Source organism: Elephas maximus, chromosome 16, assembly GCF_024166365.1.
Source record: "Elephas maximus indicus isolate mEleMax1 chromosome 16, mEleMax1 primary haplotype, whole genome shotgun sequence".
Taxonomy (NCBI): domain Eukaryota; kingdom Metazoa; phylum Chordata; class Mammalia; order Proboscidea; family Elephantidae; genus Elephas; species Elephas maximus.
Genome location: NC_064834.1, coordinates 29,546,387 through 29,565,923, shown reverse-complemented (window position 1 = coordinate 29,565,923; position 19,537 = coordinate 29,546,387). Strand labels below are relative to the sequence as shown.

At 38.8% G+C, this 19,537-nt stretch overlaps 1 protein-coding gene across 2 annotated transcripts in view; it reads left to right on the top strand.

The window, feature by feature from the left end:
• The window catches only part of BICC1 (BicC family RNA binding protein 1), a 341,517-nt gene that overhangs the window by 204,781 nt on the left and 117,199 nt on the right, over positions 1–19,537 (top strand). The gene's annotated exons all lie outside the window — the stretch shown is intronic.

The window sequence follows — 19,537 nt, the reverse complement described above, 5'->3', positions numbered from 1 at the left end:
TCTTCCCTTATGATTTTTATTGCTAAGTGGTGTGAAACACTGCAAGATTTCTCAATTTCCTTTCTCATTTTAGTACAGAGTGCCTTCTTACTCATCACATAGGATGTAAGTTATTTTACAATTATTGTTGTGACTCTTTTCAGTGTTGTTAACTCAAATTTGATTGACTGGAATTCCTACAGAAACTCTGATCTTGTTACCTTCTTGTTTGTGGTCATGGTGTCAAGGATTGGGAAGCTTATGTGCTAAACAGTCACAAGAGGACCTGTTGAATTCCCAAATGTAGTTCTTTATGTTTGGACAGCGTTGGATTTGCTAAGTATAATAGCATATATTCTTAATTAATCTTCTTTAGTAATTGTGGTGATGTGAGGGAGATTTTATACCCATTATGCAGAAGAAGGAAATGCCATCTGTATTTATCTATTTGGTTGTCTGGGGCCATTTAAAAATCCCTGGCCTGCTACTTGAATAAATTATCTTGAACATGAAATGGACATCTTCTTTCCCTAGTGTCAGGTACTTTTGCTTAAAGAACGAACATGAACTTCAATATTAGCTTAATAAAAACGTAATTCAATCAGTTATCAAAGCAAACCTTCAAGGAAACATGAATATTAAAATATTTCCAGATAATTTTAGATGGCTTGTTTTCTTATATTACCCATTTCATGAATTTTTTTCCCCTCACTATCATGAAAAACTGAGAATTGATTAATTTTTTTATTCAAAATAATAGTTGCAACTTTAGAAATTTTCAGTAACATGGGCAGGAATATGGCTTGCTTGTGAAATAGATTAGGTTGATACTTTTAGATTAGTCCTTGGTTATTGACAACTTAACCCATTCAGAATGGCCAGATAATATTCCACGCTTTTATTACACATGTTACTTTGAATATGAGAATATTTTAGCAGTACGTTTGAGGGCAGTTTCATATAATTCCAACACAGTTCAAGTTAACCTTTGAAATTGTGCCTAAGAATTGATGCCTCTAGGCCAAGGTCTACGTCATTTTTTTTTTTTTAATGAAGTGCTGTGAATGTACACAGCACTGTACAATGAGCAGAATGTGTGGAGAGAGAGAGCAAGTAACAGAGAGTCAAAAGTTTGCCTCAGAGGAATTTACTGTTCAGAATGTACTTGAGTTGCTCGTATTACTTAAACACACTGCTAAATCAGTTCTTGGCTAACATCCCTGACTGACTTTATGTATATATAAAAGCTTTAATTTTTTAAAGGTTTAATTCAGAGATGAAGTTTGTTTTAATATAAGTTGTATTTGGTAAAAGTGAAATGAAAATTGCAGGAGGAATTCTAGAGGGCAATTATTTGCTCTTTCATCTGATGTGGCCATCTGCCTGCCCCTTAGTATTGTAAAGGAAAGAATTGTTGGCCTCTATTTTAAGCCTTCTTCATTCCAAGCTATTACTTTTCAAGAAACCAACGAATGTAAATGTATTTACGGAGTCATGCCATCTTTTGGATGATTATTAAATCCTAAATCCCAGGATGGTATGAAGATTTGGAATATACAGATAATCCCAAACTGTGCTAGAGAGAGAGGATAGCCATGGGTTTGCATTTTATTTCCCTTTCTGATTTTTACGATATGTATGGGTTGAATATTTGAGCCTACACAAACATTTTTCATGGCTATTGATACTATAATCTGCCTCCTTCTTTGCCTTGTTGAGATTTAGTCCTGTGTTTTTCTGCAGGGTTTCAAACAGGTTCATTCCGATTTGAACCCTTGCTAAGAATTTGAATTTCTAACAAGTTCCCAGGAAGTTATATGTAAGAATCACCTGGGGATCTTGCTAAAATGTAGCTACTGATTCATTATATCTGGGGTAGAATCATTAGTGTCAGCTAGGATGAACCTGTTTGAATCTCTGGTTTTTCGAATTAACATCTAGTCATCCTGTCCAGTTGGAAACTCAATGGGGCAGTTCTACTCCGTCCTATAGGGTCGCTATGAGTCGGAATCGACTCAAGGGCACTGGGGTTTGGTTTAGTTCTGTCCAGACTTTATTTTTAAGCAATCATTCCTTTATCAGAGTAGCTGATGGCTCATTTGGTTGAAATGGTGGTAGAATGGTGCTTGGCAGAAAGGCAAAAAGGTAATAGACCACATTGGCCATCAATTAGAAAATTCAGATTCTTCTCTAGAGATTCTGGTCTAGTAGCTCTGGAGTGTGACTGGGAACCCCTATATTTAGCAGTTCCTCAGTGGTTCTTGCAGTCAAGCTGAGTTTGGAAAACACAAGCCTCACTCTCTGACGTGGAAATATCATGAGTTAGTCACTAAGGAGACTATGTATTAAAAAAACCAAACTCATTGCCATTGAGTCAATTCTGACTCATAGCAACCCTTTAGGACAGAGTAGAACTGCCGCATAGAGTTTCCAAGGAGCAGCTGGTAGATTCGAACTGCCGACCTTTTGGTTAGTAGCCAGGCTCTTAACTACTGTGCCACCATGGCTCCATGTATTCAGTACTATGGAAAACAAGCAAAGTCCTTCAACAGTCACTTCTCCTGGATAATGCCCATCTTGGTATCTGAAGAACTGTACTTTTATGGATTCATTAATCTAAAGTTTCTATCATCTTTGTGGTCAGGTACCAGTAATACTTTTAGCATGATGATGACCTTGTTGGTCTGTACCTATGTTAAATATAATTTTGGGTCAGCTGTTTGTCCTTGCTCTACCTCCTTCCTCCGTTTCTCACCCTTCTTATCCACCCCACGCTTTGCTATTCTTTATCTATATCCTAGATAGAATGTAGTGAAAAAAATGTAATAGAAACATTCCATTTACATAACAGAGAAGAGCATCTGGGGAAAGTACGTGTTTTGCTTATGCAAGCCGAGGTACTATAGAATTAAAGAAAAATCCCTAGAGTATTTGAAATTATTGGAAGGTTGAATCCTCATTAGAGCCAGAAAGAACCAAGAATTTAATGTGCAACATAATGGGAATTTAAATAGATGACTCTAGAGGTATCTTACTAGGGGTTATGATTAAGGAAAGTAAAACCAAAAAAAAAAACCTGTTGCCTTCGAGTCAATTCTGCCTCATAGTGACTCTATAGGACAGAGTAGAACTGCCCCATAGGTTTCCAAGGAGCAGCTAGTGTATTTGAACTACCAACCTTTTGGTTAGCAGCCATAGCTGTTAACTAGTGTGCCACCAGAGCTCTAAGAAAAGTAAAGCAGTACTTAATATTTCTTTTGCATAATGAATTTATTTTGAGCGGAAGAAAATGAAACTCTTTGCAACTCTTGGAGGCAAATGTTAGTACAATCTACTTTACACAGAAAAATCTGAGGTTTGTGCTTGTGAGACCAGTGTTTAAGGATTAAGGTATTTACTGCTATAAAACCTTATTAATATAGAATAACTTCAGGGACTCATTAAAGAGCTGAATATGCTACCCTGAATCAGAGCTTATTTTAAAATAAATTCAGCTTCATTAAAGTACAAATACCATTTTTGAACAAGTTCAGCTGTTTTGCCAAATAGAAATCCTGCCAAACCTGCCTCTTAAAGATAAGAGTGATTTGTAATGAGAATTTATCATGCTGGTTTGACTGTGCTGTGAGCACCATGATGCTAGGCAAGTTTGTTCTCGTAAATAAGGTAAACACTTCCCTTACAGTCTTCTTTTTGCTCTTAGTTTGCTCATCAGTCTCTTTCTTATTAGACTGGCAAAGGTAAATATGGATAAAAATTGTTTAAAAATTTCATGCCAAATTCCAAATAAATGAGGTCAGCGTTAATGAAGCTTTGTTGTCTTTTTTGGGGGGAAGGAGTTGTCCTGCAGAGTTAAACTAAGTGATGGAAACTGATCTCTGCAAGAGTTCCACATATGACACCTTAGGATACCCCAGGATGAGCAGGGATGAAAAGTGTTGATTGGATTGCTTGAAGTATCCTGCTTTGGAGGTGATTTGGCACTGAGTCGGGCCATTCTCTTCCTCCCAGAATAAACAAGGGAATCATCAACATTCCATGAGGTTTTAGTATTTTTGGTTTCATTCCATCAGAACAAGCAAATATCTAGTAGAAAATCATAGCATGAGAAAAATTGTAGACTGTTCATTTTATTTTTTCCAGGGAAAATAGATTGTTGAGTGTACTTATACTTTGGTTGGAATGTCACGTTGGACTAGTTGAGCCTTTAACATAATGCCTAAAGGGTGCAGAGGGCAGAGAAAAGGCATGGCATGGCATGGCATGGCGGACCAGTGTTTCTCCAGTGGTTGGTTGTGAACCTTTAGTGTGTCAAAAAGTAATTCAGTGGGTCACAACCAGCATATAAAATATACCAGATCAGAAAAGAAAACATCAGAGTGTAAGCGTATTGTTTTATGAAACTTTCAGTCATATACATCACTGTTAATGTATAGGTATGTAATCATAACACACATGTATTTCTAGGTTATGATATAAAATGGGTGATAGAACACATTGCTAGGTGATTGGTTTCCCTAAAGGGTGAAGGGCACACTATTTTGTTCATCACTATATCCCTGGTCACTGTAACCAACACAGTCTGCATTTAGTAAGTATTTTTTGATTGTCTGATCCTTCTCCCCCTGAAACTCAGTCATGGTTATAGTGGAGCCACTGATACGGATGTAAATGTGGTATATCCCTAAGATGTGCTATGTAGGAAAAAAGATTGAATCGCAGCCTTCACACATGAGTAGTATTTCACTGTTACAAAAAATAACGACTCATGATCTCTTCCCTATAGATCTACTAAGTGAATGAATGTGGAACATGACTGTGACTGAAGCTCATGTGGCCAACCTTCCTTTAGGTGGTTCTGAGCAGTCCTGGAGAGGCAAGTAGAAGGAAGCTTAGGGGAAATGACCTGATTGTTGTCATTCATGGGACACTGTGTGAGTGGAACTCTGGTGCTCTTCTTGGTAGGCTTGTAAATGAGATGTAAAAAGACCCAGCATCCTGGTGGTCTTCTGGATCAGAGTTGTTTTGATGGTGGTTGTTTTCATTAATATTTCGTTATGTAATTGGTATATGAATAATAATAAAGGCTGTTATATTTATTGAGACCTCCTGGAGCCAGGCACTATGCTGAGTGTCTTACATACGTATCTTATTTAATTATCAGAGCAACCCTATGAGTCAGAAGGTGGTGGTCTCATTTTACAGATGAAAAGACTGAGACACATAAAATAACTTGCCCAGGATGATACAGTTAGTAAATGGCAGATTTCAAACTTGTACTCAGGTTTCTATGTTTCGAGAGCCCCAAATCCTAATCACTACACTCTCATGCCTTTTCTCACCCACACCTGGGTGAGAAAGTACCTCTCCTGATTCCTTTTTTTGTTCTAGGGTGTTCTCTGATGTGACATCCCTTTGGTGATATTGCCGGGCAAAGCTGATCACAGTCAGCCCAGTTTTATGTCTCAGCCTGTTACCTGTGGAAATTCCAAAGAGACTTGAAGGTGGCCTAAGGTTAGCACCTCCCTGCTTTTGTAGATAACAGTTTTCAGGGGGTGTTAGATTTAACAGTTAAAAACAGGAAACCACTCTTAGCTGTGTATGTTTTAAAAAATGTTTGCTCTGAATTTTAACTTAATATTTCATTTCTTCATATGTTATTTCCATAGAAAGAGACTTTTTGATTTGTCATTAACCTAAACATGGTTTTGGAAGGAAAATAAGCCTAGAATAGGTTATAAATTGCTTGGAGGGTTTTTTGTTTTGTTTTAAATCTTCGAGAGTAGCTTTTATGACCTACCCAGGGACCAGTGTATTTCTGCTGAGCAGGAGGGTTTTATACTTAACATTTTTGCCTGTATTATTAATGTGACCAATTACCAATTGGTAAATGCTATTTGGGGCCAAGAATAGGAATTTGGCCAATGTTCTGGATAAATTGTATGTGGTGTCCTAATTGTCTGGTTACAGAGAGCATGGTCTGACTAGGACCTCTCAGAGGAGGACAGAGACCTGGACCATTTCTTGTTTTTGAAGCTGCCAGTATACTTAAACAATACAAGGATTATGAAGTTTTGCATATTTTAAATATTTGTCAGTGTATCTTTGTATATGAATAACCTTATTCGTAGATAGTGCCAAAAGTGTAAATTTGAGCTCCTTGAACACATGGGCTCTCATACCCACAGTCATACACGTACACACCATTTTGTGGGTGAGATGATTCAGGCTACATGACACATAATTAGGACTCAGGACCTGAGCTTAGGTTTATTTCTTGATCTCCAGGTGGTTTCCCTGTCTTTCCTTCTGGAGGCCTCAAGCTCATCTTGTAACTGCCACAAGCTAGCTGCTGTTTCTGACCTGTTTTTCTCGCTCTCCTATACCAGGGATGGAGAGGAAGATGGTCTTAATGTTTCCATTTCCCTCGCAAACCTGAAACAGCAAATAGATCTGGTGTTTTTCTTAAAAGATACTTTTCATTAACTTAGTAAGGAAACACATTGGGAGTAGAATGGGGGGGGGGGAAGTAATTGAAAAAGTGAAAGTGAGAAAGATGGCTAAATTAAATAGTAAAGCACACCCTGTTATTCACCAGAAAGTGAATGGAGCCAGGTCTTAATCTTTCTTAGCTCACCTGTCTGTGTGACCACTGCTGTCTTCATCCTTAGGAGAGCTCCTTCTCCCTCTGACTTCTGGTTCCCTGAACAGATGCTTTCAAGCCTCTTTGCCTTTAGTGAGGAAGATGCCATCTGAGGATCCCTTCCATCCACAGCTCTTTTTTTCTCTCTTAAACCCTCTGAGAAGGAAGGGAGAACATATTATTTGCCTACCCTGTAATACCCCCGTGCATCTGTCAGTTTGTTGTTGTACTGTGGGGACTTGCATGCGATGTTGGAAGCTACGTCACCAGTATTCAAATAGCAGCAGGGTCACCCATGGTGGACAGATTTCAGCTGAGCTTCCAGACTAATACAGACTAGGAAGAAGGACCCAGCGGTATACTTCTTAAATGAACTAGCCAGTGAAAACCTTATGAATAGCAGTGGAACATTGTCTGATATAGTGCTGGAAGATGAGCCCCCCAGGTTGGAAGGCACTCAAAAGACGACTGCGGAAGGGCTGCCTCCTCAAAGTAGAGTCGACCTCAATGATGTGGATGGAGTTGAGCTTTTAGGACCTCATTTTCTGATGAACAACTCAAAATGAGAAGAAACAGATGCAAACATCCATTAATACTCAGAACATGGAACATATGAAGTATGAATCTAGGAAAATTGGAGGTCTTCAAAAATGAAATCGGACACATAGACAGTGATATCCTAGGCATTAGTGAGCTGAAACGGACTGGTATTGGCCATTTTGAATTGGACGGTCATATGGTCTACTATGCCAGCAATGACAACTTGAAGAGGAATGGCGTTGCATTCATCGTCAAAAAGAACATTTCAAGATCTATCCTGAAGTACAACGCTGTCAGTGATAGGATAATAGTCATACACCTACAAGAAAAACCAGTTAATACGTCTATTATTCACATTTACCCGCCAACCACTAAGGCCAAAGATGAAGAAATTGAAGATTTTTACCAACTTCTGCAGTCTGCAATTGACTGAACGTGCAATCAGGATGCACTGATAATAACTGGTGATTAGGATGTGGAAGTTGGAAACAAAGAAGGATCAGTAGTTGGAAAATATGGCCTTGGTAATAGACATGCTGCTGGAGACCGCATGAGAGAATTTTACGAGATCAATGACTTCTTCATTTTAAATATCTTTTTTCAACAACATAAGCGAAGACTATGTATGTGCACCTCACCAGACGGAATTCGCAGAAAACGAATCAACTACATCTGTGGAAAGAGACGATGGAAAATCTCAATATCATCAGTCAGAACAAGGCCAGGGGCTGACTGCGGAACAGATCATCAATTGCTCATATGCAAGTTCAAGTTGAAACTGAAAAAAATTAGAACAAGTTGATGAGAGCCAAAGTATGACCTTGAGTATATCCCTCCTGAATTTAGAGACCATCTCGAGAATAGATTTGACACATTGAACACTAATGACTGAAGACCAGACCAGTTGTGGAAGGACATCACACAGGAGGAAACCAAGAGGTTATTAATAAGACGGGAAAGAAAGAAAAGACCAAAATGGATGTCAAAAGAGACTCTGAAACTTGCTCTCAAACGTCGAGTAGCTAAAGTGAAAGGAAGAATGATGAAGTCAAAGAGTTGAACAGGAGATTTCAAAGGGCAGCTTGAGAAGACAAAGTAAAGTGTTGTAATGACATATGGAAAGACCTGATGATGGAAAACCAAAAGGGAAGAACATGCTCAGCATTTCCCAAGCTGAAAGAACTGAAGAAAAAAATTCAAGCCTTGAGCTGCACTTTTGAAGGATTCTATGGAGAAAATAATAAATGATGCAGGAAGCATCAAAAGAAGATGGAAGGAATACACAGAGTCAGTGTACCAAAAAGAATTGGTTGACGTTCAACCATTTCAGGCAGTGGCATATGATGAGGAAACAATAGTACTGAAGGAAGAAGTCTAAGCTGCTCTGAAAGCATTGGTGAAAAATAAGGCTCCAGGAATTGAAGGAATACTAACTGAGGCGTTTAAACAAACAGATGCAGCGCTGGAAGCATTCACTCATCTACGCCAAGAAATTTGGAGGGCAGCTACCTGGCCAACCAACTGGAAGAGATCCATATTTATGCCTATTTCCAAAAAAGATGATCCCACCAAATGCAGAAATTATCGAACAATATCATTAATATCACATGCAAGTAAAATTCTGCTGAGGATTGTCCAAAAGCAGGTGCAGCAGTATATCGACAGGGAACTGCCAGAAATTCCAGCTGGATTCAGAAGAGGATATGGAACCAGGGGTATCATGGCTTATATCAGATGGATCCTGGCTGAAAGCAGAGAATACCAGAAAGATGTTTACCTGTGTTTTATTGATTGTGCAAAGACATTCGACTGTGTGGATCATAACAGATTATGGATAACATTGAGAAGAGTGGGAATTCTAGAACACTTAATTGTTCTCATGAAGAACCTGTACATAGATCAAGAGACAGTCGTTTGAACAGAACAAGGGGATACTGAGTAGTTTAAAGTCAGGAAAGGTAATATCCTTTCGCCACACTTACTCAGCCTGTATGCTGAGCAGATAATAAGAGAAGCTGGACTATATAAGGAAGAATGGGCATCAAGATTGGAGGAAGACTTATTAACAGCTTGGAATATGCAGATGACACTGCCTTGCTTACTGAAAGTGAAGAGGACTTGAAGCACTTACTGATGAAGATTAACCAGAGTATTCAGTATGGATTATACCTCAACATAAATTAAACAAAAATGCTCACAACTGGACCAATAAACAATATCGTGATAAACGGGAAAAGATTGAACTTGTCAGGAATTTCATTTTACTTGGATCGACAATCAACATCCATGGAAGCAGCAGTCAGGAAGTCAAAAGATGCATTGCATTGGGTAAATCTACTGCAAAAGACCTCTTTAAAGTGTTGAAAAGCAAAGATGTCGCCTTGGAGACTAAGGTGCGCCTGACCCAAGCCATTGTGTTTTGAGTCACCTCATATACTGGCGAAAGCTGGAGGATCAGTAAGGAAGATAGAAGAATTGACGCCTTTGAATTGTGGTGTTGCACAAGAATATTGAATATACCATGGACTGCCAAATGAACAAGCAAATCTGTCTCAGAAGAAATATGACCAGAATGCTTCTTAGAAGCAAGGATGGTGAGACTACATCTCACATACTTTGGACATGTTGTCAGGAGGGTTCAGTCCCTGGAGAAGGATGTCATGCTTGGGAAGGTAGAGGGTCAGCAAAAGAGAGGAAGACCCTCAACGAGATGGATTGACACAATGGCTACAATGGGCTGAAGCACAACAGTGATTGTGAGGATGGCACAGAACTGGGCAGTGTTGCGTGCTGTTGTACGTAGGGTCACTATGAGTCGGAAATGACTCAATGGCACCTAACACCACCACCCTGTAATAGGAGCCCTGGTGGCACAGTAGTTGAGTTTGGCTGCTAACCAAAAGGTGAGCTGTTCAAATCTCCTCCTTGGAAACCCTATGGGGCAGTTCTACTCTGTCCTCTAGGGTCACTGTGAGTCAGAATTGACTCGATGGCACTGGGTTTTGTTTTGTTGGTACCCTGTAATAGGCATGTACTAGTTGTGTTACCTATGTTACCCATTTTAATCCATACCATAACCCACATGAGGTATTAATTATTCCTATTGTACACATTAATAACTGACACAGAGTGATGATATAACCTATTCAGAGTCACAAAGTTTTAAGTGTTGGAATTAGGATAAACCTTGATTTCAAAGTTGGAGATATTTTTCTCCATTCTATCATCATGAATGTAGTGCTAATGATGAGTGTTTGATCACTAAGGGATGAAGATTCACAAATACTGTTGATTTAAGAAAACCCAGGCTTAGATTGTGTTTCTTAAGTATCTTCTTCAAGAAAGAAGGCCATTCTGGGTAACTTCTTACCCATGTTTTAGAAGCTTGCTGAATATCTGTCTTCAAAAAAAATTTAACCTAGATTCATTTTTATTATTCTTTGTGGTTTTCACACTACTTTCTTTCCTTTTCTCCGTTTTCAAAACCTATTAATGATTTCATTGGGATTTATATACTTTTCACTGGAGCAGTGGTTCTCAACCCTGAGGTGATTTTGTCCTCTGGGGGGGACATTTAGCAATGCCTGGAGATACTTTTGGTTGTCACAACTGAGATGGGATGCTACTGGCATCTAGTGGGTAAGGCCAGTGATGTTGCTAAGCATCCTACAGTGCACTTGGTAGCCCCCCACAACAAAGAGATATCCAGTGCAAAATGTCAGTAGCACAGAGGTCAAGAAATACTGATCTTAAGGAGCAGGCTTAATATCAGAGGACTGCTTCTGCATAGCACTGAGATTCTGAATATATCATGGACTCCAAATGAATGAACAAATCTATTTTAGAAAAAGTACTACCAGAATGCTTCTTAGAAGCAAGGATGGTGAGACTACGTCTCACATACTTGGGACATGTTTCAGGAAGCCCAGTGCATGGCTTACCTGGCTTCCTTTTTGCAGCATTAACAACAGGATAGTTTATCTATATTAGTGACTATTAAAGGATGATTATATACATATGACAAGATAGGTAAACTAACAGAATTTCGGTAAAAAAATAAGACATGCTAGGATGGTAAGTCTATACTTTTTAAAAGCTGGTTTACCGTCAGTTTTGAATCATATAATCATGTGACTTCATGGCTGCTAACCAAAAGGTGGGCAGTTCGAATCCCCTCCTTGGAAACCCTAGGAGGCAGTTCTACTCTATTTTATTTTATTCTATCTACTATTTTCTCTTTTATTTATCTGTCTTCTATTCTATCTTCAGTGCTGGGGCGTAGACCAGTTGGCCACTCAGATCTTGCTGCCTGTGTCGTCCATTCTTCTCTGCTGGAATGTGTAGTTGTGATTACTGTGACAGTTCCTAAGACCCATGACCGTATTTGAACACCACAACAGTGCTGAAAGTCCCCATCTTGGACTGGAGATGCACATCATAATTTTGATGGTTTCACAAAACACGCGTGGTCTTTCCCTGGCCTTTCTCTGCTTTGTCAGTCACAGTGTTGCTGGACAGAATTCAGTGACATTTCTGAAGCTTGTCAGTAGCAATTATTTTCATGAGCCTTTTTGCAGTTGCAAGTATTATTGAGCTACCATGTGGCATTTCTCATTAGTTAAAGAAAATAAGTCAGAGTGGCATCTTCATTTCTTAAAATGCCCTTTTTGTGCCATTAAAGCATGGTCTGTGGCTTATTATATAACATTCTTGTACAGACTTTGGTTCCAGTGGACATCGTTATCAAAAGATATTGAAGAGATTTCAGGAATGAGGAGTCACATTCCCTTCATGTATTGGTGCCAGAAATTATCCTTCAAGCAAAATAAGTCCTGCCTGAAATGAAAATACAGTATATGTATGCATATGTTACAGCTATGCAAATAGTTATATATTATTACTTTATGAAAACAGGATCATTCTACACACACATTCCTGCAATTTGATTTTTGCTTTTAAAAAATGAACAAGAGGACATCTTCCATATAAGCACATAAGTAATAATACCATTTCTTTTGTAACTGTATAAAATGCCTTTACATATATGTGGGGCTGGATATATTCTGATATATTTCAACAGATCTGTTTTGATGGACATTTGGGTTGTTTTCCTCTTTCTTCTGTAATAAATTTCAATTTTTTTTTTTTTTTTTACTTGCATGAGTTTTTCCACTTCATAAATTCTTACAAGTATAATTCTTGGGCCACAGGGTATAAGCAACTTAATTTTTTTGAGAACTTCCACCTTCCCCCCGCCAACAAATGGCAGTTGTACTCCCACTAGCTAGGAACTGGATTCTGGAAAGAGAAACAACTGTTCCTCCCCATCTTTGCCAACACTGAGCTTCCCCATCCTCGGTCAAGCTAAATGGCGAAAAGAATCATGTTGTGCTTTGTATGTTCTTAATAGAAAGGTTGAGCATTTTTCATCTCTTTATGGGACAGTTTGTATAGGGTCACTGTGAGTCGAAATTGACTCAACGGCAATGGATTTGGGTTTTTTTGGTTTTGAATTTTTTACCTTTTGTTTGTTCATATTCTTTCTACATTATTCAAGGGTGTTGTTCATCTTTCTTCTAATTAAAGACTTTAAAGTCTGAAACTCAAAAGTTTAAGATTACTTATATTTCTCTCTAATTATAACTGTATAAGTGCTCATTTCTCACCATAATATTTATGGATCATTTATTTTCCAAGCTAGGAAGAAATAAATTGATTTTAAATAATAAAAAAATGCATTGCCGTTGAGTCAATTCCAACTCATAGTGACCCTAAAGGTCAGAATAGAATTGCCCCATAGGGTTCCCAAGGAACACCTGGTGGATTTGCACTGCCAGCCTTTTTTGGTTAGCAGCCGTAGCTTTTAACAACTACGCCACCAGAGTTTCCTTAAATAATAAGGATGTGTTAATTTTGGAAGGATATTTTTTTTATAGAAAATATATGCATCAACATTTAGGACATTGGATTTCCACAGTAAACTATCTAAAGAGGTCTTTAATATTAATTTTATTAAATAATAGCTTGGATATTAAATATGTATAGTCTCTATGTAGCATATATATGTATGTGTGTATATACACACACATATGTATATATGTAAAATCTTGTTTTTGGCAATACGTGAGTAATAGTTACAATGTTATACAAGAGTCATCGAATTCCTAAGTTTTCTCTGTGTAATGAAAGAATATCCAGTAATTTGGCTCTCTGTCCACATATTGGGGTTGGGTTTCTTATTTTAGTGGAAAAAGTTTCTCAGATTTTTTCCAATGTCTTATATTCAAGTGATGGACACTTAAATACGTTATTTTGGATTGGCTTGTATTCCATTTCGTCACCATCTCTGTTTCTAGAGTGGGATCCATAAATAAAAGCCTTTAGTTTTAGTTTTTTTTGGTATGACTTACTTCCTCTTGAACACCCGTTTCATTTAATAGAACAAAAACCACCGTCTGCACTGTGCTTTTTCGGAGATGCCCCATGCTTACTTTGTCTGTGTGGCCCACACCTTCTCAAGTGTGTCCCAGCACCTGGAAGTCCTAACTGATTTCACTTAGCATGCTGGCATGTGCAAATTCAGAAAATTGAGGGAGAAGAAAAGGAAGAGGATTTTCAGCCACCAAAGATGTGAATAGTTGAGGTTAAACAGTATTCCCCTCCCCAATCAAATGGGTATATACTATTCTAATCCTCTCATGCTTTCTCCTTAGGTCAATGCCTACTTGATTTCTGCATTACAGGCAAGTTATGCAGATACTCTCTCCTTCCACCAAATGCAGTATCTATATAGTTTAGAGTTTGAAAATTCATTATATTTCTATGCAAAAATGTTCTTGAGTGCTTTGAGTAAAGCTTTTTCTGGCAACATTGATTTATGTTTGGTTCCCCAACACAGTATGTTAGTTCACACCTTTACGGCTTTGTCTGCTGTAGAATGGCATCCTCTGCTCTTCTTCTTCTTCCAACTGATCAACTGCTATTCATCTTAACACGTTCATCTCAGATGACAAGTCTTCCTGGAGAGCTTACCCCACCCCTCCAGGAGTTGAATGCTCTTTTCCTCATGCTATTTCATTACTTTATGCATACGTATGTTTTGGCATTTATCATGCTTTGTTGTCATATGTTGGCCTACATGCTTGCTTTTCCTTCTGGATTGTGAGCTCATGGGCCCAGGTCAGAGACCAACATGTCTTATTCCTTTCTGTGTGTATGGTGCCTGCTGGAAGGTTGGAGTGTTATGGATTAAATTGTCTTCCCAAAACATGTATTAAAATCCTGGCCCTTATACTGGTAGATGTAATCTAATGTAATCATATTCCACATTGCAATCTAATTAATGTAATCGATCAGATGAGGTCATACCAGTGAAGGATGGGTCCTAAACCTAATTACTTTCGATTTACATAAAGCAGCATAAATGAAGATATAAGCAAAAACACAAGGGGAGTGATAGATAATATGTGAGGATCACCAGAAAACCAAGGAATGCTCAGGACTACCAACAAGGAAGGAATTGACATGGCTATGATCCTGATTTGGACTTTCTAAGCCTTCAGAACTGTGAGAAATAAATTTCTATTCTTTAGAGCCACCTACTTGTGGTATTTGTGTTATAGCAGCACTAGGAAACTAAGATTAAAAAAAAAAATTGTCATCAAGTTGATTCCGACTCATAATGGCCCTATAGGACAGAGTAGAACTGCCCCATAGGGTTTCCAAGGCTGTAATCTTTACAGAAGCAGACTGCTACATCTTTCTCTTGCAGAGTGGCTGGTGAGTTCGAATTGCTAACCTTTCAGTTAGCAGCTGAGTGTTTAATCACTGTGCCATCACGGCTGTGGGAACTAAGATAGGAAGTTACAAATTTAGACTTAAAGTTTATGTTATTATTTAGGTTTAGAATAATTCAAAATTAGTTCAGCAATGACTTAAGTCATTCTGTTATCTTTTGAGTAATGTTTGAGAGAGTGAATAATGGCCTTGGCAGCTGACCTCTAGGCTGAGATATTCCCTACTGAACATATACTTCTCATAGAATATAAATAATCAGACAGGGTTACTCCTTGGCCATGTCATAAGGCAAGGACACTCTGTAACCACAAAAGTAATTAAACGTTGCCTTCTTAAGATTGACTTGAGTGACTACTGCATCTTACCAATTCCAGCCCAGCTTTAATCCTCCACCTTCTAGATTAAATTTCCCAATCAATGAATTGCCCCTGCTTCCTGACAGCTCTCAGTCCAAAACTAGCCTTCACTTTCTTAAACTCTCATTGAAATTACTCAGAACAAACCCAAATTCTATTATAAGCTCTGCCAATTTCCTCCTAAGGTGCCCCAGTTCCTTCGGTGGTCTCTGTCCTTTGCTGCAGCAAGTTAAAGAAAGTTCACTTTATTTGACTACAGGTGTATTCTTGGTGGGCTTTGGCTAGTGGGTTCTTTGGCATCACCATAGCGAGTGTTGAAGGGAATTTAGAAGGAAGTGTTGATCTCAGCCTCTACCCTTTGGATACTTTGGGTTTGACTGGAGGTTCCTGCCCTACTCACTTTAAACAAATCTTTAAAAATGGTAGTTTGTCATCAGTAGTTCAGAGGAAGAGGCAAGGGCTGCAAGCCACAGCCAACGAAAATATTCCTTAGGAGTTGGTAGTTCTCATCTAGGTCTCAAAAAGGTGGACAGAATTTGAATAAGGGAAGGCGTGGAGTATCTTGTGTGGGAAAGACTCAAAACTGAGAAGGATCATTGTATGTTAGAGGAAGAAAAGAGGCTGTTTGGCAAAAAGGAGAACATTAAAAGAGTTGATGGCCAATAAGGTTGGACAGGTAGAGCAGATCAGTGAGAGCCATGACCTCATGGAAACTCCATCTATCCTTAGTGGAAAACCTGGCAGTGGGAAGCAGTCACACGAGGTAATTGATAGCTATTGTAGGAAAAGGCTGGAAAGTGAGTATAGTAGATCATAATATGATGACAGTGGAATCAGAGAGACTTGTTGAAAAGGGAATCAGCAAAACATGGTGACTTGATAAAAGCAAGGAATTGGATGATTAGCTCCTGTCACGGACGCTGTTGATATGCTCTTGGACCACCTGTGGGTTCTCCTGCCCCTGCAGTGGGCATTTCCCATGCTGGATTGACGGTTTCCCACCTCGAGTGCCTGAGTTCCTCTGTTCCTCTGAGTACTTTGTCCAGCACTGTGGGATCGTACTCCTCTAATGAAGAGCAGCCTGAAAGTGCTGGGAAGGATGCCAGTGATTGAACTCTCCCAGGGGTACCCTTTAAGCAGTGAAGGGCTGGAATCAGACAACCAGTGTCCCACTTTCCCCTTCCTTCTGTGAAATAATTCTAAGATGCATTATTCATGTTGCCTCAGAATGTCCCCAGAGAGATTACACCCTAGCAGTGACTGCTGTGTATTGTTCCCTTTGTTGGCTATCCTCTATTCTCAATCATACTTCCTTCACTTCCTAACTTGAGCTCACTGGGATCACCTCCTGAATAAACTGTCCACCCAACTCCTTGTCGCAATGTCTACTTTGGGGGGACCAAAACTAAGAGGGGTATCCTGGATGATTGGGATAATCATTAAGCCATAGGAAAATGGAGTTAGCATCCTTTTTCAATTTAATTAATGACTGTGTTGTCTAGTGAAAAAATGATCACAGTCATCTCAAGTGTATTTTGTATAAAACATCAATGCAGAAATATGGCAAAATGATTTAGAGTTCATGACTCGTTTCGAGGAAAAAAAAAAAAAAAACTCCAAACCATCTGCAAAAGTATTAGAATGATCCCAAGTGAAACATAGGCACTTGAAATCATTTCCGGGCATGTTAGATTGTTGTCAACAAAAAGAAAAATACTATGGAGGGAAGCAACAATAGAAAAAGGACCTGGGAACCCATGATTTTAGCTGATCAGGAAAAAATAATTTTGGCATTTGAGCAGGACAAGAGTACTGAGTTTCCTCACCTGGATATCCTCTGAGTGGTTTAGGAATCCCTGGCCATTGGCAGCTCTGAGGCGGTTCTTGCCAGGTTAGAGAACGTTGATGATCAATCCCAGGGGAAAGGACTCAGGTTTATGATCATTACTGTCAACTTATTGTGTGTTTTTCTGAAAGCCATGGTTAGTGACTTGAGCCAAGTTAGGGAAAATATTTCCGTTACTAACAATATAGTTGTTAAGTGTACTCTATGGGGATTCTGAAATATTTACTTGACGGTAATAACCATTAAGATTTCATTCTTTTCTTATTTTTCCTCATGATCACATTAGCAGCCAGACATTTTAAAACTCAGCACTTTTGGAGTTTTATAGCAAATGGCCAAAAAATTGCTTCTAACTGAAGGAAGCTGTGAATCCATCCAGTTTCGAAAGACAATCATACCTGAATTCCTCAGCATTTGGAACTAAGGCATGACTGAAAAAGAAGGCCTGCAAAGGAGTGGTCCTGTCCCTTACATCGTCTTAGAAAGGGAAAGCCTGACTTTCCCTAGCCCCTGTTCTAGATTGGTCTGTATTACGGAAGGGAAAGAGTATTGTTTATCCATTTTTCCCCCATAAAGTCCATTAGTTAGAGATTCTTAATTCTTTTGAAATGAATTTAAAGCACATATTGTTCATCATTTAATAAATTTTGAAGAGTCTGTATACTATTAAATATACCATGGACGGCCGGAAGAATGAACACATTTGTCTTGGAAGAAGTACAATCAGAATGTTCCTTAGAAGTGAGGATGACGAGACTTTGTCTCAAATACTTTGGACATGTTATCAGGAGGGATCAGTCCCTGGAGAAGGACATCATGCTTGATAAAGTGGAGGGTCTGCAAAAAAGACGAAGATCCTCAATGAGATGAATTGACACAGTGGCTGCAACAGTGGGCTCAAACATAGCAACAATTGTGAGAATGGTACGGGACCAGGCAGTGTTTCGTTCTTTTGTACTGTGAGTCGGAACCAACTCGACAGCAGCTAGTGACAATAAATTTTCTAATCAATCATATGAATTAAGTAATAAAATAGTAAAACTTACTTGAATTCTTTTAGAAGCATTTTTTTAATCAGAAAAGATTCACCTCCATTGTAGAAATGTCATTTATACAGGAACTTAAAATAAATTAAGATCACACATTACTGATCTTTGAGAGATAAGTTTCATAAGGGGTAGAATCCAGAATGCAATGATGAAGGAAAGAAGACGCAGCAACTAATATGTAATGGTGCAAACAGTTAATGTGCTTGGCTGTTAACCAAAAGGTTAGAGGTTCGAGTCCACCCAGAATTACCTCAGAAGAAAGGCCTGACAGTCTGCTTCCAAAAAATTAGCCATTGAAAACCCCATGAAGCGCAGTTTCTCCTCTGACACACATGAGTTGTCATGAGTCAGAATCCATTTGATAGCAACTGGTTTCCATGAAAGGAAATGGTAAAAGATGGAGTAGTTGCTTGGAACATCAGCTGAGGTGAAATGGGTTTATTTTAATTTTATTGTTTTGTTTTGCTATAAGAATAAGTCTTGAGTGAGCTTCTAGACTGATAAGATACAGAGAAGAGACTGACTCTGGAAAAATTGGGAGAGCAGAGCTAAGGATGGAGCTGACCCTTTCAGGGGTAGATTTAAGATAATGACTGTTGGGGCTGGGGTTAACTAGCTGTGAGCTGTTCACTTCAGCTGAGAGCCCTCCTGTGGTGTACTGGCTTATTGCTCCCACTGACACTGCTCATTATAGTGCAGGGTGGGTAACCTCTTTTAGCACTCATTAGACTCTGCTGGTTATAGCCACTGACTTAATGACTGAGGCCATTGATTCTGCTGTATGTGTGTTCATTATAATGCTTGATTAGGTTCTGCATAAATGCTTGTTAAACTGGTTTGGACATATTTTCCTGAATTTGGAGTGAAGTAGAAAAGTGAAAATAGAAATTTCAGGTAAAGGAGAGAAAATTTAGTGTAAATTTCCACAGCAATTCTTAGCCTATTGCCTATATGGAGATAATGTCATCTGCTGGGAGCATAGGCAGATGGCTTGGAGACTTGAAGAAACTGGACAGATTCAGAACAGCTGCTTATAGAAAATACAGTAGAATGAATAACAAATCTGCCAAGTTGAATTTAGTATCCAGCTGGGTCTGCATGGTATGAATTTGTAGTTGAGCTTCTTAAGACAGTTAATTTTTTTTTTGGTTTGTTGATCACTCAGAAATGTAGAAAGTAGATACGGAGTTACCCAGGGTAGAAGATTGGTATGGCAGGGGAGAAGGTAGGTATGGTGGGTATGGCAGAAAGCCAGAGGACTGGGGATCTTAGGGTGTTTGATGAAAGGGTGAAGTTGTCATCCTTAGGGTTGAGATGACACAGGGAA